Genomic DNA, 23,901 nt, shown 5'->3' on the forward strand with positions numbered 1-23,901 from the left:
TAAACCTACTCTAACTTGAAAATACCATAAGTTGAAAAGGTATTTAATACATCAAACCTACTGATCAAAGCTTAGCCTAGCCTACGTTAAATGTTCTCAGAACGATTATATTAGCCTACAATTGGGCAAAATCATCAGACACAAAGCCTATTTTACAATAAAGTGTTGAATATCTCATGTGATTATTGAATACTGAAAGTAAACAGAATGGTTGTATGGGTATAGAACAGTTGTCAGTGTATTGGTTGTTTATCCTCATGATCGCCTGGCTAGCTGATCCTGCCCAGCCTTACTAGAGAGTTTCAACCTTCATATCACTAATCTAGGACAAGATCAAAATTCAAAATTTGAAGTACAGTTTCTACGGAATGCCTGTCTCTTTCACACCATCATAAAGGCAAAAATTGTAAGTCAAAACATGGTAAATTGGGGATCATTTGTAGTGTGTACATGTTTAATATAGTATCTCTATAAGACACCATTTCCTCTGGTGGATGGATCTGCATTGTCATTCCTTGATTTATGCCTATACTTTAAATACTAGTGTTCTCTCTTCTACTCTTTTTGTCCCCTGTCTCCTTTAAGCATTGGTTTCAGGTATACAGGTTTCCAAATGTCCAGCCTAGATTTTCCCTAAGCTCCAGAACCATGAATCTAGTGAACATTATATCCAGAGGTATTCATTCCTCCCATCCTTTCTTCCAAATCCCATGTCTACTGGATAAGTTTACTCTAAGAAAGACCAACTAAAAGAAAAAATATATCCAGTTCAAATCAAAGGGGGAGGTAGGGAGAAACCAAAGGGACGTGAAAGCTTGCTAATGGTTTATTTACTCAAAGCAGTGGCAAAATTTAAGACATCAGTTGGGTAAATAGACATGATTACGGGGCTTAGGTTAAAAACAAATGCTACAAATATGCAAATAAGTTATAACTTTTAATCCATCAGAAAACCCATGTTAGCAATAGAATGTAGTAATGGACAGGGCGAATGAAAGTGTAGAACAAAAAAAGGTGTTAGCTGATAATATATAGCAATAACTAAAGTGAATGTAAAATAAGTTAAACCTACCAAAAAACAAGCTCATACTTTTTGTTTTAGTTCTATTAAGTTTTATATATTTACTTACAGTGAATTATAAATATAAGGTCCAAAAACATGTCCATGAAACACTTGTATATAAAAAAGTCAAAAGACAAAAAGCCTACCAGTAAGTATGAACCAAAGCAATCTGAGTAGCAATTTTAATACATGACAAAACAATTCAAGCCAAAAGAAAAGGGAAAATGACATATACTAGTAAAAGGAACAATAAAACAGGAACAGATGTCCATCATAAATACACATGTTAACGATATAACCTAAAAATAACAGTACAGGGAAATAGATAAACCAGAAATTATAACTGGAGATTTTAACAAAATCCTCTGAGAAACTAATGGATCAAGCAGAGAAAAAATAAGTGGATAAAGACCTAAATAACCTTGAACTATTAAGTTTATATAGGATTTCACTTCATGCAATATGCATTCTTTCCTAGCATATAAGGAATATTTACAAAAGTAGACTATATATATCAAACCATAAAGGAAACTTCAGTAAATTCCAAGACGATGCTCCTTGATCATAATGCAAATGTTCTTAGCAGCTTTGTTGGTAACACAAAACTGGAAACAACACAAATGCTTATCAGAAAATAAATGTAGAAACAAATTGTAGTATGTTCAAACAGTGAAATACTCTTCAATTAAAATTTTACTTCTGAGCAAAAAGCCACACAGAAAAGCGTATACTATGATTTCGTTTATATGAACTCCCAGGACAGACTAATCTGGATATCTAGAACCAAAGGGTGGAGGGCAATAGAACTTTTTAGCGTGGTGGAAACATTAATGGCCCAGTAATTCCACTGTGAGGTGTATTGACAAAAGAAATACATGTAACAGGTGCAGTCAAAGATATAAAAACATTCTTAGGGTTGATTATATAAGTCCCAACCTTGAAATAATCAAAATACGAAAAGTAGACAAGGTATTTGTTATACAATGAAATGCTATGAATATGTATAAACCACTACTACATGAAGCAACGGATGGGTCTCACAAAAATAATATTGGATAAAGCCAAACAAAAAATGCTACTGTTAAAATTCTATTAATATGAAGCTCAAAAACTGGCAAGATGAATTTGTGCTATTACAAGTCCAGGATAGTGTTTGCCTTAAGGAAGGAAATAGGATGTTTATTGGAAAGGAATGTGATGGTGGGCATCAACGTTCTGTTTTTGTTTCTTGATCTGGGTGTTTGCACAGATAGGCTCAATTTTTGGCAATGTTTTTTTCCAGATGTACATAATAAACTTCAAAAAGTAGTGTACTATTAAAAGATGTACTTAAGGAAATGGGAAAATACAATAAAAATTTATATGTAGTCCAGGGACACAGGTGAAACATTTACAAAAGAGTTCTGTAATCACAATTTAGTAATATCAAGTACAGAGAATGACTGGAAGAATGTACAATCAGATACTTTTAAAACAGCTTTATTGAGATATAATGGACATAATGAATTCATATTTAAAGTGTATAATTGGTTTAATTTTTATGGGCATACAAATATAATTTTTATCTGGTCCCATAATTTTTTATCTTGTAGACATTACATATTTTTCGAATACAAATAAAATTTTTTTAAGATTTCATCTGAGAGAAATAGAGGCAATGAGCAGGGAAAGAGGGAGAAACAGACTCCCCACTGAGCGCAGAGCCTGACGCGGGGTTCAATCCCCGGATCCTGAGATCATGACCTGAGCCGAAGGCAGACCCTTAGCCGATTGAACCATCCAGGCGCCCCAATAAAAATGATTTAATTCTGTTATTTCTAATGCACATTTCCTGACTGACTATACTCAGTTTACTCTGCTTCTGCAAATGGCCATTTTGGGAGTTAGTCTTTCCTCATAATTATTAACTCATGTGTTTTTTGGAGGTGTGGAGGCCAGAGCTAACCAAATTGAAGCCAGTGAAATGACCCATGATTTTGCTAATACCTTATCAACTTAAAATGAGAGAGAATGTAAGCTTAATATTGTAGTAACCACTTTTTCACCATAAGGAGAGATCCTATATAATAGAGCCAGGATACAGTAGCAGATTATAGAAGCAAAAAATTAGGTCATGGTGGATATTGTTGGAGACCTGATCAAACCACATCTAGAAAGGCAATAAGGTAAAGTGAAAGTGACGTGAGCCACACCTGAGTGGTGGTGCCAACTTTTGAACAGGAACTATACTTTGTATGTAGCCTGGCCAAGCCCACGAAGGGCAGGATGGATCTCTCAATCCCAGACTTGATTATGTACCATTGATTTGTGTAAGCAAAATAACTGATTCAATTGTCCACTCTGTCTTGTGATGAACACAGTAACAGGACAAAGGAATATGTTCTGAAAAATTCACATAAGAGCCTTTAGTAAGGTCAAACAATGAGAAAGTCTTAAGTTAGATCTGTCCATCTGAAAACAAATCAGAGAATATTGTTTTGTATAAGAGCCTTTACCTGCCATCTGAATCATATGAGATAGCTCCAAGTATAGTAATAGGATTGGAAAAGCCAAATTTTCTGCCCCAGGCTACCATTAACTCCAGCAAAATCAGAAGTGGGAGACTTAGCAAGAATGTTAGTTAAGGAAAAAATTCTAGTATCCCAGGCCTCTTCCACAAACTTCCATGTAAACAGTCATTGTCCAAGAAGGGAATGAATTAGCTTCTGTTGAGAATATGCAGTCCAGGGAGCATAGATACAAGAACAAAACAAAAAACAGAAAAGAAAAAAAAAAAAAAAAAAACCAGCTCAGGACTAAAGTGATTGACAGTGCACTGAGGCTGTATTATTAATGTTCTAAGACAGAAAGTACCACAAACTTGGATGGCTTAAAACACAAATTTATGGTCTCACGGCCCTGGAGGCCAGAAGTAAATCAGGGTGTTAGCCGTGTTGGTTCCTTCTGAAAGCACAGAAGGAAAATGTGTTCCATGACTTCTTTATAGCTTCTAGCAGTTGTCAATTATTTTATGTTCTTTGGCTTGTAAATGTATCACTTTAATCTGCCTTCATTCACATCGCATTCTCTGTGTGTCTGTCTTCTCCCCTCTTATAAGGAGATCAGTAATAATGAATTTAAGTCCCACACTCTTATGACCTCATCTTAACTACCACATCCTGAGGTACTAAGAGTTAGGACTTCAACATATTTTTTTATGAGGACATAATTAAAGCCGAATAGTAGCCATAGTCCATTTCTAGAAGACAGGAAACTCAAGGGTGATTTTCAGATTTAAACACTGATTGTTCATCTCTGTTTACTACCCAGTGGTACAGAATGAATAAAAGTAGATTAAAAGTATACCAAGAGTTTAAGTAAGTTTTAGTATTAGAGAAATCTCACCCTTTACAAACGAGAGTTGCCTCAAACCTGAAAATAATCATCAGGCTCCAGAACTTGAGGCTAAGCAAAGTACACTATTAAAGAATTACATTATTCATCTCAGATATGGTTGTGGAAAACCATTGTGTTAGTTCAACAGATCGCATTATTATACAGACCCATTAAAATCATAGGTCTTACCTTCTATCAAACTTTACTAATAATTCAAAGGATACAAACGAACACCAGATAGAGGCAAAATCCGTATATTTCAGGTTATCTTATAATAAAAGTAGATGGATCAGAAATACCCTATTTTTGTAGATAAAGAATCCCTAGGTGCAAGAAGATCTGGTGAAAGTCATTCTTATCTTAATAACCCCACTAGGAAAGAAGTGGTTTATTAACCTGTCCTCAATCATTTTCCTTCATAACAATGAAAGATCTTTCTGGAGAGCAGAGCTAGGACAACCAGACTTGTTGACCAAGACATTTCCCTTCTAGATTGAGGTGCCTTTACCTTCTCTGTCATACAAAACATGAGCACGTACCAGCAATTGCTATATGTTGTATCCCTTCCCCAGTGGCAGGTTAGCCAGGAAATGTGTATTGGATGTTTTGGTATTTATTAAGCTGCTATTTAATTAGCATTAGTTCTCTGGGCCAAGAGGAATTAGAGCTGGGTCTGAGAAGACTGTGCACTGAGAAGATATTTTGGACTTAAAGTTATATGCAGTAAGTGAATGAGACTAAATGTGACTGCTCTGGGAAAGAAAAGGATGTGTTTTCCTGTGGGACACAGCATAAGTTTATCATGTAAAATGATTGGATGAGAAGATGGGGTAGACAACATTTCCTATGTTGTCTATTTGCTGTCAAACATCACGCTATTTCTGGTACCACCACTTGGAGATTCAGTCAGGGATGATCTACTGGACGGAAACTCAGAGAAATAAGCATATTCATTCCCATGGCTATGGCCATCTGTAGCCAAGTTCAGGAGTTTGTATGTGGCACAATCAGAATTAGTAACTTCCCAGATGAACCAATAGAATCCAATAGAATCTAGTCCAAGTGACAGCATTTGATCCCCAATTAAGATGCAGTAGAAGCCAAAAAATGGATTTTTTTTTTTTATGTTTTTATTAGGGATGCCTGGGTGGTTCAGTGGTTGAGTGCCTGCCTTTGGTTCAGGACATGATCCCGGAGTCCTGGAATTGAGTCCTGCATGGGGCTCCCTGCAGGGAGCCTGTCTTTCTCTGCATATGTCTCTGCCTCTGTCTGTGTGTCTTTCATGAATAAATAAATAATCTTAAATAAAAGGTTTTTGTTGAAGTATAGTTGACAATGCTGCACTAGTTTCGAGTGTACAACATAGTGATTCAACAAGTCTATACATTATGCTATGCTCACCACAAGTGTAGCTGCCATTTGTCACTGTACAATGCTATTACAGTACAATTAACTACATTTCCCATGCTGTACCTTTTATCCCTGTGACTTATTCCCTAACTGGAAACCAGTATCTCTCACTCCCCTTTTCCCATAAAATAATTGATATTTTAGATACATGAAGCATTTACTTTCCTTTTGTCCTTAAACCCTTTGGGATGGAGTTTACTTTCACATGAAATTGGAAAAAAACTACTGGCACATAATTTTTAAACATTTTAAGTGTCCAATGCTTTATAATCCAAGAAAACCTTTTTTTGAAACAGCATATTGTTTTTCTGGAGTTAGTCTGACATTAATGAAAGACAGATTGGAACTGATAACATTGCACAACAGGAGGGAATACCAGGAATTTTTTTCACATTTTCTAGGTTTTATATCCTCTTTCAAAAAATCTGCAAGAAATAAAATCAGCCTAATTTGCTTTTAAAATTCCTACATGATCCTCTGGCTTAACTCCTACCTCTCTCATCCTCACCCATTTCACTCCATCTCAATCAGCCTCCTTGCTGAGCTCCCACCTCAGGGCCTTTGTACATCCCATTCTCTGCCTAGAACACTCGTCTTTTAGGTAGCCATATGGTTCCTAAACTCATTTAGATTTCTTCTCAAAATTGAACAAATTCAATCAAAATGCATAAGGGTAAAGAGGTGAGAAGGAGCTAACAATTGATTATAGGTCAGAACATTGATAATAAATGGAAAATCAGTACTTGAAAAAGAATTATTAAAAATTTAAAAGGAACTAAATTAATTACTATGGAGGTCATTTCTTCAAGTCCATTGTTTTAAAATATTTTATTGATTTATTCATGAGAGACAGAGAGAGAAAGGCAGAGACACAGGCAGAGGGAGATGCAGGCTCACGCAGGGAGCCCTACCTGGGACTCGATCCCAGGACTCCAGGATCACGACCTGAGCTGAAGGCAGCGCCAAACTGCTAAGCCACACAGGCTGCCCAAGTCCATTGTTTACGGAATTGCCATCCTAGAATGGATGTACCTGGTGTCAGCACATCAAGGGTAACTGAGGCAGGTTGTGGAGATCCCAGGGAGTGGAGTAAATGGTATGATTGCATTAAATATGTTCTTTTATAGTTCTCCCTCTGTGTGGTGCTTCTTTTTGATCTATTTTCTTTTGATAATTATTTCTTTTTCTTTAGTTATCTCCCTTTGTAGATGGTTTGTGTATGGGATCACATCTAGCAGCACTCCTCTGAAGGCCTTTGAAAATCTCGAATAATAGACTGACTATAACCCAGGTGTAGCTCAAAGAATAGAGTCTGTGAGGTAGACAATATTTTACTTGTTACTTTAATGCATAATTGCCATAATAAAACATTGAAATGTAGCCTGAATTTCTGTGCAGGGGCAAGTAGGAAAGGAGCAGGCAATCTCTCTTCATGTCTTCAATAGAAAAAGACAAAGAAGCCCTTGAGATTCACACATAATTCAGGGCTAGGATGTGGAAGGGGCAACAGAGGTAGTCCTTAACATATGCAGACACATTTTAAAGATAGATTTTTTTTTTCCCCTTTTGCAGTCACCACTGCCCCTGGTATGAATTGGATCAAGGATGTACAGGAGCCAAAAAGAACTTTAACAAGATTAACAAGAAGAAACTCCAGTACCTTTGCGGTGACTTGACAAATTTACCAGAGTTTGGTGAAAGTAGAGAAGTTGTGTCAATCAAGCCACAGTTATTGAGTGGAGTGATATTTAGTCATTCAGAACCTGTTCTATTTTGCAGTCTCAGAAGACCTAGTATAGGATGACTATGCTGTTGCTAACCTTAGGAACTGTGCTACTAGTGGCCTCATGGGTGGCTTAGTTGGTTAAGGGTCTGCCTTTGGCTCAGGTGGTGATCCCAGGGTCCTGGGATGGAGTCCTGATCAGCAGGAAGTCTGCTTTTCACTCTCCCTCTGACCCTGTCCTACCAACTAGTGCTCTCTTTCTCTTCTCTCTCAAATAAAACCTTAAAAAAAAAAAAAAAGAACTGTGCTACTCGTGTTTCCTCATGTTCTTGTAAACCCCATCATTGAAGGCACTTTAGCATTTGTGCATGTGAGCATACATGAGACCCTAAATGGCCTACAGGGTACTAGTATTGAAAATGTATTTAGTAACAATTTGTAATGGACCAGGGGTCCTTTAAGGTTACATACTTCTGAAACCTGGGTGGTCAGATGGAATTTAAATAATTGTTTCCATCTATATTCCCTAATTCTTTTTATTCAGGAAGTTATTTTCTAAATATATTTAAATTAAGAAAATATTTATTTATACTAATAATTACCATTTACTGCCAGAAGTTATTCTAGGAGTCTCAGTACATTTTCTCATGTGATCCTCACATGAGACCAAATTTTAATTTTAATTTTAAAAATGATAAAATTAGAGGATCCCTGGGTGGCTCAGTGGTTTGGCGCCTGCCTGTGGCCCAGGGCGCGATCCTGGAGTCCTGGGATCAAGTCCCGTGTCGGGCTCCTGGCATGGAGCCTGCTTCTCCCTCCTCCTGTGTCTCTGCCCTCCCCCCTCTCTCTCTCATGAAAAAATAAATAAAATCTTTAAAAAAAAATGATAAAATTAAGTTTTAGAGGGGTTAGGTAAAATACCCAAGGAAACACTTAGTGGAAAATTTAGGATTTAAACTCAGATGTATCTGACTTTGAAATCTGTTCATTCTACTAAGCTGTTCTGAATTACATATTGCCGATTTATTCATGAGCCCTCGTTTTTTAAAACAGTTATTTGCATGATATCTGTCATATATTGAGCACAGACTACATGCTTGATATTGTGGGGAGCTAATGTTCTTGTCAGATTTACTTAATAATGTAGAAACAGACATGTAAATGATATTGTAATAATATCTGGAAGAGCACCTATATTTACACAAGGAGCACATGCATTGATCCCAGGAGGCTCATGCTTTGAGAGACATGCGGATATTGACCCTTACCAAGGAAGAGCAGATTCAAGTAACTCATTACATATTCACTCTCACATGTCCATTGGAAGGAATGACAGATAGCAGGGCATATATTTTAACACAATTTCTCTTATTTTCCTCCAGCATGCAATTTAATTCAAGTAGTTTCAGAATTCCAGTGTACCACAAACATGCAACAATATGTGTTGAATGCACCCCTTGCATTGAAGACCTGCTTTTCAGCACAGTGTCCACAGCACTCTTGTATGATGGAGTGTGAACTGCTCTTTATACACTATGTCATTTAATCCTCAGAACATCCCTATTATGTAAGTAGGATTAGTTCCATTTATAGGTGAAGGACACATGGTGCAGAGAAGTGGCACTTGCCCAAATATGCATCCATACAGCAAACCATTTTTATAAAAGTAGCAGGTTTGATATAAGTAGTCTATGAATCAGCTGAGTGTCTTCTCTAGTTAGTTATGAGTTCCTTGGTGTAGTGATTGTGGTAGGCTGAATGAGGGACTTCAAAAGACATCCATATCCTAATCTTGGTAGGCTGAATGAGGGCCTTCAAATCTATGGTAGGCTGAATGATGGCCATCAAAAGATGTCTATATCCTAATATTAGAAATTTTTAAATATGTTACCTTATTTGGCAAAGGGCTCTTACAGATGGATTAAATTAAGGATCTTTAGGTGGAAATTTATCCTAGATTATCTGGGTGAACCCAATGTAATTAGAAGGGCCTTTACAAGAGGGAGACAGGAATGTCAGAAACAGAAAGGAGATTTGCAATGGAAGCAGAGGTTGTGATGTGCTATAGAATGGGAGAATGAGCCATCTCTGGGCAGATCAACCTCTGAAACACTTTGATAATGGGAATTTAAGAGTGCAAGACTTTATAAACTTTTTTTTTGCCTTTTCATTTCTTGATTCCTGTCTCTTGTTGCAGGATCTAATATGTTAAGATGTTCTTGGATAACATCCTAAAATGATGTTTTTCTTCATAGCCAAGTTCTATATGAACTCATGTTGATAAATTAAAACACCTTTTAGGGATCCCTGGGTGGCGCAGCGGTTTGGCGCCTGCCTTTGGCTCAGGGTGCGATCCTGGAGACCCGGGATCGAATCCCACGTCGGGCTCCCGGTGCATGGAGCCTGCTTCTCCCTCTGCCTGTGTCTCTGCCTCTCTCTCTCTCTCTGTGACTATCATAAATAAATAAAAATTTAAAAAAAATAAAACACCTTTTAGTCATTAGCTATTTTAACATAAATAAGGTTGGATTATCATGGTTCATTTTAATGAGTCAGTAGATAAAATCACAACTCAGTTTGTTCTAGTGACTGAATAAGCAATGTTTCTTGACTAATGCTGTATTAGGTTACCAGCTTATACTAATGAGCAATTTTAAGAATAAGAAATTTGGGAAGTTATTTGGCTGGGGTTTTTAAAAACAAGATGTCATGCTAGGACTTGTTAAAAGTTCCTCCATGACAAATTCAATACAAAATATTATTAACTGTGTCTTGACAGCTCATTTTCTTCTGTTATAAACAGTCAAAAAAAGCAGCTCTGGTTTATTTAATTCCAAGAAAAGAAGAATTGGAACCATTTAGCCTGCTTAATATCAAAACCTACCTGACCCAGAGAACAATCAGGAGGAATTTCACAGAACACTTTTAGTTACATCATCTCATATGCAAACTCTGACTGCAAATGAAATAGAATTTTTAAAGCCCTAATGCAAATTTCATAGGGTTCATTTTTTTTCTATTATTTTTCCCCTTAGTGCTCTTTCTCTGATTTCTTTTTCTTCTTCCACCCTTTAGAGGTTTCCAGGGATTAATCACTTGTACTTTGCTCCTTTCCCTTAACATTTATCTTTTTCAGAAGTTACTCCATTCTCATGTTATGAATTTACAATTTTGTATGGATTGATTGCTAAATGTTTAAGTTTCAAACTCTTGGTGATTGTATGTAGATCAATCATGCTCATAGCAAATGCTAAACAGTTGTCTTTCTTTCCAGAAAATGATACCTCTCAAAAATATATTCATGCACTCATGCTCCATTATTATCATTACTTATGTGTCTCTGAAGTGGATGTTTTACCAGGCCTCTAGTCTTCATAAAAGTGATCAAGCTCAGGTCACTTCTTGAACCACTCACCATGTCTGTCTAAACTCTTCTTTGTTTCACTTCAGCTATTTTCTTAGGACCCTGAAGAATTGGGCCACTTGGCAGGTAAATTTTGAGTAGGGATCAGTAACGTGAGAAGATAATGAGAATTCAATGATTTTAGAAGATTGTTCTGGGTATAGTGTAGACAGTGGGTTGGAATATAACCTAAAAGATGAGTATAAGTCTTCAGTAAAGTTAGGGAAGAGGGAGGAAAAGAAAATGTGGGTCATAATTACATGTTAGGATCTCATAATGACTGTGTTATCTCTTCCAGAGAACAATCATATTTAAAATGACCCAAAACTGAAGCAAAAGAAGGAGGAAGAAAGGAAAATATTTAACACTGCATGTACTCAACTTGGTGTGTAGTATTCGATAAATATTTTCTGGTTAGATTAATAGCTGACAGGTGAGAGTAATGGTGAAAATTGAAGTCATCTAGGAGGCCTATTTTTTCAGTGGCTTTCTCAGCACATCTCCATTTGCATTGTGCACCTGGCAACTTGACTTATTTTTGGATATGGCTGCCCATCCCTTATCTTCCCTGACTAATCACATCTTACTCCACCTGTCAGTCTTCCAGGTCATTTTAATATGTGCACTCCTTGATAACTGTCATGTAGTAATTCTACATAGTTTCACTGGTACTTCTCATGACTCCTCAAGAGTATTTCGACGCAGTGTCAAAGACTGGATTTTCTGAAATGTCTCATGGTAGCTAACAGAATGTTCTGCACAGTGGAAATCTAAACATGCTTGGTGCCTTATCCTGGAGTACTAATCAAATATCATGCTATTATAGAAAATATGAGAGTATTCTTTGTTATAGGGGCTTCATTTTGAGTATGGTAAGTTGTTTTCTATTCTGTTTTTATATTTAATTCACAACATTTCTCACTTTAGAGGAAAATTGCCTTTAATTTCCAGGAAGCAAACATTTCCAGAAGATGAATCATTTTTTCCTTTGTTTCCCATTATCTCATCTCGTCTCATGATGTAAATTTCCAGATGTTGATGTATTTTCTTCAACTTCTGTTTGTGAATCTTTGTATTTGGTTGTATTCATACACAAAAGTCTTAAAATTGAAATATATGTAGTACATGTCACAAACAGCTTTATAAGTCACTTCTTAAAGCCTTGCTAAGAATATTTGATAATTTGGGACTTAGCTATGACTAGTATAGACTCTGAAACTTAGAAAAAAATTAATTTGGCAACTCCTTTGTGACAAGAGATATTGCATATTATTTTCTAAATTTACATAAGATTAAATCTTTGAGGAATCCCTGGGTGGCACAGCGGTTTAGTGCCTGCCTTTGGCCCAGGGCGCGATCCTGGAGACCCGGGATCGAATCCCACATCGGGTTCCCGGTGCATGGAGCCTGCTTCTCCCTCTGCCTATGTCTCTGCCTCTCTCTCTCTCTCTCTGTGTGTGTGACTATCAAAAATAAATAAAAATTTTAAAAAAAGATTAATTATTTGATATTATGAAAGCATTTTTAATATTTTCCAGTTTTATTGAGATCTGAGATGTAACATTGTATTAGTTTAAGGTATACAACAAAATAATTTAAGTAAATGTTATGAAAGATTATCACAATAAGTTTAGTTAATATCCATTATTTCATATCATTACAAAGTTTTTTTCCTGTGATGAAAACTTTTAAGATCTACTCTCTTAGCAACTTTCAGATATATACAGTACAGTATTGTTAACTATAGTCAGAATGCTGTACATTTCATCCCCAGAACTTGTTTGTCTTATAAATGGAAGTTTCTTTTGAATCTTAGAATCTTAACTGTCATGAAGATAGCTGTTTGCCTTCTTGTGAGCAAAAACTTGGTATACAAAGTTATTGACTCCTAGAGCCAATGAAATATTGTCATATGAAATATTGAAAATTTTGAAATATCGAAAAATGTTAATTACTTATTCCCTCTGTGATAGAAAATATTTTCATCAAGATAATTTTTATTTTAACACAGTTGAAATGCTAAAGAAATGCTTAGATTATAAAATTTATTGAAGTTTGTGTTAGTTTTCTATAGCTAGCATAACAAATCACTGCCAACTTAATGACATAAAACAACAGAAACTTATTATCTCACAGTTTATGGTCAGAAGTCAGACACATAATCTCACTGGGCTAGAATCAAGCTATTGACCAGGACTCTGTTCCTTTCTGGAGGTTCTAGGGAAGAATTTGTTTCTTTGCCTTTTCCAGATTTTGGAGGTCACCTGCATTCTTTATCTTGTGTTCCCATCTTCCATCTCCAAAGCATCAAGAAAATAGTAAATTCAGCCTCGCAGCGGATCCTTTCCTTGAAGTGTTTAAAGGTTCTCTTATCTGTAACTGCCTTTTAATCATTTCCTCCTTGCAAATAACTGAGAAGACAAAGTACATTATTAAAGATAATGAGGTGGAAAATCTGGAATAAACAAAAGATCATTTCTCTATGCCCAGAGGAAATTTTCAGGGTATAAATGTGGCTATTAATTGAAGGTGTTAAAAGAATAAGAATGCATGGATCAAAATGTGTTTTTATGCACATGCCGTATTGTGCATGTACAGAGCTCCTCTCTTTTCCTGCCACTAAAATTTTCAATATAAATTATTTGAAAAATTATTCCAATGGTGATTCTCTCTATTGTGTGCTCTTCTTAAAATGGGGGGAACAAAACCTTTAAGTGAGAGAATTACTTTGGTAACTGCATGATGACATCAATGGAGAGACAGGAAGAGAAACGGAGAGAGGGGAAGAGGGAGAGAGAGAAGAAGGTAGATAGATATATCAGAGGCTGAGTTAAGGGGAATTTGGCTTGAAAAATGATTGAAACAAGTTTTAACATTTATAATTTTGCTGTTCAAGTTTCAGATTTAGAACTTAAACCTTTTTCACTTTAACAGTGCACATGCATTGTTCCAGGTTTTCTTTGCGGAGTTTGAGATCCTTGAGCACCTCAAGCAAATAACAAAACATGATACTGTACGTTTGATCCCTGGTCATTGTCTCTGGTAGAGGTTTGCCTGTGGTTCTAAAGACAGACTTATGCCAAGAGCCCAAAGAAGACCAAAGAGATGGAGAGAATAGAGTCTGGAAGAAACCAGGTGAAGTTTCCAGTTCATAACCTCAACACTTTGTGACATTCAGAAGTTTAGCTTGGCTGTAAATTTTGCTCTTGTTTCTCCTGGCATAGATCTAATTCTTTCAACACCCACAGGAGAGCTCAGTGGATAACTGAGCAACCATCACTAGTACAAATGTCTTTACAATGTGGAAGGCAGGTAGAGTAGAATAGGAATAGGTATCTTCAAAGATGAAACTTTAGATTGTGGTCCTTCTTTATGTTTCTGGCTTCATCCCTCTTCGGACAGTGCCTCTTAAAATTGCTCACTCATACTATATACCATATAATACACTCATACTCTATAGGATATATTTACTATGTGTACTATACACATCCCATATAAAAATGGTAAAAGTAATGGTGTTATAAAATGTAGAATGCCTCAGGAGCACAAAATATTATGCTGGATAGCCAAATTTAATGTAATAATTACCATAGAGCACCATGTTTGTGTGAGGTATTAGAGTAAGCGCTTACTATTCCCCACTTCAATCTTCATGAAAACCTTATCTTAAGTATTAGTTGTCCTCGCTTTACAAAGGAAGAAACCAAAACAACTTTTTCTGTCACACAGCTAATAAGTGGCTGAGTCCAAATTGAATCCAGGTTTAATTAACTCTGAAATCTTTTCTTTTACCCATTAGTCAGTGTGGGACTATCTATAATTAAACTTCCCATGCCACATTATTTTTTCCAAGTTTCATTTCCAGGTCAACTGGAACGCTTTCTCTAAGTTCTAATTTTTTGTCACTATAGTCTTTCAGTTTACTCTTTGGTCTATACTGAACTATTAGTTTAAAATCATTTGATATGAGAAAACTTCTAGGGTTTTTTTCCTTTTTTTTTTTTTTTAGGATTTTTTTCCTGAGGAAAAGAGAGAGAAGAAAACTTTTAGTTAAATATTATAGATGAATTCACACTTGCCCTTTTTTTCTTTCAACATGTGTAAACGAATAACAATGTATAAAATAAAAGGGGCAAAAGAGATGAGAGATGATAGTATATAAAAGAACGAATAACAATGTATAAGATAGGGGCAAAAGAGATGAGAGATGATAGTATATATAAGATCTCAACAAATTTTTGAAGAGGGAAAACTGATGGATGAATAGATAACTGATTTAAGCAAAGAAGAAAAAGTGGAAATCTAAGTTTTTGTAGAGAGAGATGTTAATGACACAAGAGGAGAAGTGTCAGAGAACCATAAAGATTTAAGAATCAGAGGCATTAGGTACCCAGAAGGTAGAAATATTTTTTGAAAATCTGTTTAAGAAGCAGTTAGGCAGGGCCCGCTGGGTGGCTCAGTCAGTTAGGGATCTGACTCTTGATTTTGGCTCAGGTCATGATCTTAGGGTGGTGAGATGGAGCCTGCATCAGTCTTCATGCTGAGTGTGGATCCTGCTTAAGATTCTCTCCCTCTGCTGCCCCTAACACCTCTCTCTCTCTCACAAAAAAAAAAAAAAAAACAGTTAGGCATCTTAATTCCATCCTTACCTTTTGCTAGTATCTACCTTCCTGTATCCTGGTAATAAAAAGGAAATTTGTTCTCTGGAGAAATTGACTCAGAGTGGCACTAAACTTAGAAACATATACTGAAGACTTGATTAATTGAAAGTATATGGAGTGAACTAGGAGACCCCAACCCTCTTGCCATATTCAGCTCTGAGAATACTGAAAGCTAAGTCTATTCCATCCATCAAATGCATTCCTTAGTAAAAGATTGGAGCAGTGCTTCCTGGAGAAACAAACCAGTCTAAAAGGAAAATTCTACAAATTCTGTAATTCGGAGGTTCTAAAGTAAACATCTGTGTCTCCATCTATAAATTTATTTTTTATTGGTGTTCAATTTGCAACATATAGAATAACACCCAGTGCTCATCCCATCAAGTGCTCCCCTCAGTGCCTGTCACCCAGTCACCCCCACCCCCCGCCCACCTGCCTTTCTACCACCCCTTGTTAGTTTCCCAGAGTTAGGAGTCTCTCATGTTCTATCTCCCTTTCTGATATTTCCCACTCATTTTTTCTCCTTTCCCCTTTATTCCCTTTCACTATTTTTTATATTCCCCAAATGAATGAGACCATATAATGTTTGTCCTTCTCTGATTGACTTATTTCACTCAGCATAATACCCTCCAGTTCCATCCACGTCGAAGCAAATGGTGGGTATTTGTCGTTTCTATTTGTCTGAGTAATATTCCATTGTATACATAGACCACATCTTCTTTATCCATTCATCTTTCGATGGACACCGAGGCTCCTTCCACAGTTTGGCTATTGTGGACATTGCTGCTAGAAACATCGGGGTGCAGGTGTCCCGGCATTTCACTGTATCTGTGTCTTTGGGGTCTAGTCTCCACACAGTTTTAACCCCCCAGTCCACACATCTCACCTCTGAACATGCAGTATCCAGTCAGTATTTTAGTGCCCCATTCCTACATATGAGTGAAGAGCTAAGAAGGAGGAAGGCGCATGGTTTTCCATGACCCTTTAGTATGTATATATAATGTTCATGTATTTCAAAATGTGGTCATGCATAGCATTTATTTTACCAAAATCTCAAAGAAAACAAAATACCATCAAGCATACCTGCTTTAGAGATTGGTTACCTGCCTGAAAGTTGATTACCTGTCTCATTCTCTACTATCCTTCAAAGATTACTTCCTGTACCTTCCCCCTCACTACCACCCATTGTCAAGTTGACTCTCCTTGCTTGGTGAGTACAATAAATGTTTACTACATTAAATTTCACCTACAAACCATATATATTTCTTTTCAGAGTGTTGTAGTTTAGTTATATAAACAATAATTTGCTCAACTGATGTATTTTTCTGTGAAAATCATTTGGGTGTTTTGCAGGGGAAAGAAATACATCATAATTTTTCCCTTTAAAATTAATGGAACTATTTTTTTTCTTTTAACAAGTTTTTACTTAGCAACAGTGTTCTCAGAAAAAATTGTTAGTTGAGGAATAAGTATAATAAAGGCATTTTCGGGTACCCAACTTCTTACTTTATCATTCTTAGGTAAATAGGTATTACCTCCATTTTTTGAATGAGGAAGTTATGACTCAAAGAGGCTCTGGTATGGAATTGAAGTCTTCTTTTCTCAGATACACTCCAGGGACTGTGCTGTTCCTTTTATATACTAGAAAGCCCCCTTTGGTCTCCTGGAAATACTATCTTTTTTCCCTCTGCTAACCTTCACAGCTTCACCATCATTAGTATGCCCATGGATCTAAAAATACTTCAAAATTCTGAAGGTAACCTGATCAAGTATACTAGCTATAGTTTACAGATACTGACAAAAGCTAAGTATCAAGGATTGTTACTGATAAAACATAAACAGAGTTATCCAAAAAGGTGAAGTCCCAGTTAGGCAGCATAGTGTTGGGTCAAGGTTCTAGGGAAAGGCTTGTTTGTATAAGCTGGAAGAGGAGTTTTAGAGTTAGTTTGATAAGCCTGAAATTTGTTTGTTGTTGTTTTTTTTTAAGATTTTATTTATTTATTCATGAGAGGCAGAGAGGGAGACAGGCAGAGACACAGGCAGAGGGAGAAGCAGGCTCCACACAGGGAGCCCAACGTGAGACTCGATCCCGGGACTCCAGGATCACTCCCTGGGCTAAAGGCAGGTGCTAAACCACTGAGCCACCCGGGGATCCCCAGTAAGCCTGAAATTTGTATGATGCTCAAGATTCCACAGCAAGGAAGTAGATACAGTAATTGATGTCTTTATTGTTGCCATGGCAATATGTGAACGTAGCTTCTTCCCCTTTATTTCCTCTCCCCAGTCACCATATATTCAAGGCTGTGGCATATGAAAGAACTTTCACTGCAGATCTGGGAGTCAAGGGAGAAAAGCCATTAACTAACATTTAAATTATGCAATATTAAGTTAAAGAAGGCCCTGTTTTTAAAGATCTTGGCAGCTACATCACCCCATAAAACTTCTCAATGTGCTCCCCTTACCTGTGATAACCTGGACTCTTAATATTTTCCTGGCTCCTTTTCCTTCTTTCTTTCTCTTCACCTATTTTTCCTCACCCCTCCCAGTAGGACTGTGCCATTCACTCTTTCCTATTTCAGTTTCTTCTCATTCTATCATATAGAGCAATTTAGCTTGCTTCAGATTTTCCTAAATCCAGCACTCCCCAGCAGTATCCAGAGCCCACAGGGATGCTGCTGTGAAAGGGGCACCAATGCTAGCAAGTCTCCACACTCCTTTGATCATATATCACTAAGAGCAAAATGATTTTTCATGCATTCCCAATATATAGCAATTCATTTATAAATTATATATACACACTACTGTCAATTCATATTTTAAATCTGAGTTTTACTTCATTCTACATGAAAGCAGCATGATAAGTAGAAGTAAACGAGTATTTTCTTCCCATTCCCCCAATGGATTGCTTTGCACAATTACTGGAATGTGATCATCTCATTTTCCTGATCTACCATAATTTTATCAACAGAAAGGACCAGGAAGGACCTAGGATTATCTTTCCTTTAACAAAAAAACAAAATGCCCTTTCACAAAAAGAATATATTTCTTTTATCTAGAAAAATAATAGTTGAGGCAAATGGTAAATAATTTGTAGGAAAGAATATAAGAAAAAGTATTTTTCTTTTGATACTTACTGGAATGATACTCTTAGCAAGAAGGTTTATTTTCTTGAAAATTCTCAGGGGATCAACACACTATGAAGGGGAAATAAAATTTTATTTTCACTAACAAGGAAACATTGATTTTTGCCAGGATTGGTTAGCTTGATAATTACAAATTTCAAAAGATAATTCTGTTTCTCATTATAAGTAATGAGAAACATTATAACATAACATAATGTAAAAATAGTTGGTTATGAAAAATATTGTTCCAGTTATCCTCAAAAATATTTTTTTTAAGGATACACAGTTCCATTTTGTTCTCCACAAAGATATCTAAACATGAATCTGGGTTAGAGTCTATTTGAAACCAAATAAGGCTTAATTCTCTAAAAATTCTGATCCTTAAGATACTGATTGCAAAGAAAAAATAACTATAACACAAGCCCTTGCAATTTGGAATAGAATAAACATCACCTTTCTATATATCACTAGTAATTTAGTTTTAAAATCTGTAGATGTTAGAACGGTAGATAAATCCAAATAACCTATCAATTCATTCAATTAGTTTGCTTCAAAATTTATCTTACCCTCACCAATTGCTTGTTTTGAGTTCATGAAATCATCTTGTTAATTTTATATGGACACAATCAGAATCTTCAACAGATAATCTGAGGCAAAAGCTTATTCTGAAACCACAGGACAAAAATCGTAGAGATTATTTTTAACAAGAGCACACCCTCAACATATTGGGGACAGTCATGTCTTACCTTTGTTAAATAATTACATTAAATATCAAATAATATTTTTTAAAACAAGTCACTATTTCCCACTGTCTTCAAAAACTACATAAAGATATTGAAAGCTTCTTATGGACTCTCAACAGATAAAGAACTTTTTTTCAAGTAAAATCATTACTTGACAAAAAGCTGAAATCAGAATATTTTTCCAAGCCTAACCACATTAAAGAAAAAAGTCTCTTGCAATCAATGTATTTCTTTTCACCACACATATGCTTTAGTCAAATTATATCTGTAAAATATATTTTTAAATAATGACTTTAAAACAAAAAGTTTTTTAAATGTGCCACAATGATATTCATGGTAAATACAAGAAAAGATTTGGTTAATATCCTAGCCAACTGGGATCCCTGGGTGGCGCAGCAGTTTGGCGCCTGCCTTTGGCCCAGGGCGCGATCCTGGAGACCCGGGATCGAATCCCACGTCGGGCTCCCGGTGCATGAAGCCTGCTTCTCCCTCTGCCTGTGTCTCTGCCTCTCTCTCTCTCTCTCTCTCTCTCTCTGTGACTATCATAAATAAATAAAAATTAAAAAAAAATATCCTAGCCAACTTAATGTAAGTCAGTATTTTCTCAACTTTGATTATCAACTAGAATTCCCTGGGAACTTTTTAAAAAATACTAATGTCCAAAACCCATTTTAGAGCAATTAAATCATAATCTCTGAGGGTGGTTCCTGGACTTTGTTGTTTTGTTAATGATTCCCATGGACATGCAGAGTTGGGACTCTCTAGGCTAAAAGTAATTCTCGCTGTGATAATAAGTGTCTCCATCTGGGGAGTGCTCTTCTCTGTGTCAAATGTTGGGCTAGGTTTTTTAACCTACATCATGCAATTTAATCTCTACAGTAAAAATGGTTTTACTTTATATATAAGAAAACTTATAGGTAAACCCACCATAGTCAGTAGCAGTGCCAAGATTCAGACCCCACACTGTCTTGCTCTGAAAAATCACCACTCTCTACTCTTCCCCAAGACACCAAAGCAAAAGGTTATAGAGACAACACTTGCATCAGTCAGAAGTGAGCCAAAGAAGTACTTCCTTGATTTTCCTAGAAATTCTGGGCAACAACAATTAAAAAAAAATGTATTGGAATACTTCTGAAATGTTTTCAAGGCAGTCCTCAGTTTAGGATGTGGTATGAAGAAAAATGGTACCCAATATGTTTACATTTCAATCCGCAGAACCTGTGAGTAGGCTACCTTATAGGGTAAAAGGGACTTTGCAGATGTGATTAAATATTTTGCCATAAAGAGATTATCCTGTATTGTCTAAGTAGGTCCAATGTAGTCACAAAATCCCTCATGAGAGGAAGGCAGCAGTGTCAGAGTCAGAGAAGGTGATTAAACCATGGATGAAGTCAAAGTGATACAGAGACATGAGAATGCAGATAGTCTTTAGAAGCTGGAAAAGGCAAGGTAATCAGTTGTCTCCTAGAGTCTCCAGAAGAAATGCAGCCCTGCCAATACAGTTTGAACTTCTTACCTCCAGAACTCAAAGACAATAAATATGTTCTTTCAAGCCTCTAGTTTGTGGCAATTATAGCAACAATGGGAAACTAATACAAAAGATACTGTATTTGCTATGTAAAGTCATGGGATTATGTAAAACTTCACCTACTAAGACAGTTTAGGATAGTGGGTTTTTTTTTTAAAGATTTTATTTATTTATTCCTGAGAGACACACAGAGAGAGGCAGAGACATAGGAAGAGAGAGAAGCAGGTTTCCTGTGGGGAGCCTGATGCAGACTCGATCCCAGGATCCCAGGATCACGACCTGAGCCAAAGGTAGACACTCAACCACTGAGCCACCCAGGCATCCCTAGGATAATTCACAGAGAATTATCTGTGAATAAAAGAGAAACCACAACTCATAGGTTGCATTAATTGGCCTGATATTTGCAAAGAAGAGGGAGGGAGAAAGAGAAATCACACAAAAATTCAGGGGTCAGCCACCTCAGTGACATTTCTGGAGCTCAATGGTTTGGAACCTATGAACATATCCCCTTGAAAGTGGAAGACATGTTGTACCTTGAACCACCTAGCACTAAATAGGGCTTGATATTGGTGGCCTTTGTGGATTTTGGAGATAACATACCTTATTTGAATGTATTAATTGAAACCATTTACTGAGTAATCCATGAGGGTCCTGGTGTTGAGTGGGAACCAGAGCAATAGAAGACTATTCAGCAAATTAAGGTTTCAATGCAGGCTGTTCTGCTAAATGCGCCTCATGACCTAGCAGAATCAATGATTCTCAGAGTGTCTATGGCAAATATTGATGTACTGTTGAGTCACTTTAAGCACTAACAGGAGAATATCAAAATTCCAGAGTTTTGGAGTAAATCTTTGCCTTTTTCTACAATTTTTCTCTTTTGAGAAATACATCCTAACTTCCTACTGGGTCCTGGTAGAGACTGAATGCCTGCCATGGAACATAAGGTGACCATGTAGCCTGAACTTTCCATCTTGAACCGGGTGTTTCAGATCCACCAAGCCATGAAGTTAGGCATATACAGCAGTATTCTGTTATCAGGTGGAAAAGGTATATAAGCTCGGGCTCTGTTGACATGGACTTCAGTTGCATTGTCTCTTCTATTTCAGAACACACCTATGATCTCATAGAGAGTTAACCAGTAGGTGCACTGCTGTAACATTACAGTCTCATTCAGGGATGATCTGGCGGGAAAAGGTGAATGGAAATCATCTTAGTAGGCAGAGCATTGAGTGGGACATTCTTTTGTTGTCTACCTAGTCTACTCAAAGAGATGACCAGAAGAATGGATCTACATTGACTAATGGGAAATTTCTAGTGATTTGGTGTTATGATCTGGGACTTAGGAAGAATAGGGCTGAAAATGTAGTGGCAAGGAAGTCTGGAAGAAAAATGCATGTGGGTGGACTTCTGAAACTTGACATATAGTGTGAAAAATAATTGTGTCTCATGAGTGCTCACCAAATGGAATCTACTGTAGAGAAGTCTTTCAACAATTAGGTGTACGAAAGGACAGGTTCTCTAAATGTCAGATGCCTCTTTCTCCATCTAGTACTTGCTCAATGAGCTCACAGGCAGAGTGCCCATGGTGACAGGGATAGAGGTTATAAATGGGCTCAACGATCTGAACTTCCTCTTACCAAGGTTGATCTGACTACTGTTTCTTAGTAGTTCCTTTTTTTTTTAATTTAAAAATTTTTTTTTTATTTTTAAAGATTTTATTTATTTATTCATGATAGACATAGAGAGGGGGAGAGAGAGAGAGAGAGGCAGGGACACAGGCACAGGGAGAAGCAGGCTCCATGCAGGGAACCCGATGTGGGACTCAATCCCAGGACTCCAGGATCATGCCCTGGGCCAAAGGCAGGTGCTAAACCGCTGAGCCATGCAGGGATCCCCTTTTTAGTAGTTTCTACCTATCAACAGCAAACAGATCTTGATGTGGTCATATCTATATCAATAATGAAAGATGTCAGTCCTATAGTACACATAAATTTAATAAATAGTTTTTCATGCTCTGTGACTTGCCTGTTAATTGTCTTAATGGTGTCTTTTAATGAGTAATTTTATTTTATTTTAATGAATTCTGTTATTTTTTGTTTTATGGTCCTTGTCTTCTCTTATTAGAGAAATCTTTGGCTACCTTGAGGTTACAAAGATTTTCCAATAGCTCATTCTAAAAATTTTATAATTTGGAATCCCTGGGTGGCTCAGTGGTTTAGCACCTGCCTTTGGCCAGGGCATGATCCTGGAGTCCTGGGATTGAGTCCCACATCGGGTTCCCTGCATGGAGCCTGCTTCTCCCTGTGCCTGTGTCCCTTCCTCTCTTTCTCTCTCTCTCTCTCTCTCTCTCTCTCTCTCTGTGTGTGTTTTTCATGAATAAATAAATAAATAAAATCTTTTTTAATTAAAAATTTTATAACGTTAACTTTTGGATTAGGTCTATCTATGAACTATCTCAAATTAATTTTTGTGTATAGTGTGTTTTTTAGGGGTCAGAGTTTGTTTTCATGTGAATTTGTATTCCAGCACCATTTGCCAAAAAGGCTTTCATTTCTCTTTGGATTACTTTGGAATCTTTATCAAAAGCAAAGTAACTAAATAAGTGTAAGTCAGTTTCTGAGCCCTTTAATCTGTTTTATTGATCTGTTTGTTTATCTGTATTCCAGACTCACACTGATTGTTATAGTTTTACATAAAGTCTTGAAATCAGGTAATACAAACTTTACACTTTTAGTCTTCTTTTTCATAACTATGCAGAATATTCTGGGTTCTTGCATTTCCATATACATTTAAAAATTAGCTTGTCAACATCTATAAAAAAGCCTGCTGGGATTAGGATTGGGATTGGGACTGATGCTATCTTTGTTGTCTTGCTG

General features: G+C 36.6%; 1 protein-coding gene across 3 annotated transcripts in view; it reads left to right on the forward strand.

Moving 5' to 3' along the window:
• The window catches only part of TMTC3 (transmembrane O-mannosyltransferase targeting cadherins 3), a 98,005-nt gene that overhangs the window by 62,276 nt on the left and 11,828 nt on the right, over positions 1-23,901 (forward strand). The window contains exons 15-16 of one of the 3 annotated variants that reach the window (XR_007402500.1): positions 327-406; positions 7,421-7,867. The exons of 1 other annotated variant lie outside the window; for it this stretch is intronic. The gene's annotated coding sequence lies outside the window, so the exon portion shown is untranslated. Of the gene's footprint in view, positions 1-326; positions 407-7,420; positions 7,868-23,901 lie in introns of those variants that run through there. One more of the 3 variants, XR_007402499.1, reaches the window with a different exon arrangement.

Source organism: Canis lupus, chromosome 15, assembly GCF_003254725.2.
Source record: "Canis lupus dingo isolate Sandy chromosome 15, ASM325472v2, whole genome shotgun sequence".
NCBI classification, from domain to species: Eukaryota; Metazoa; Chordata; class Mammalia; order Carnivora; family Canidae; genus Canis; species Canis lupus.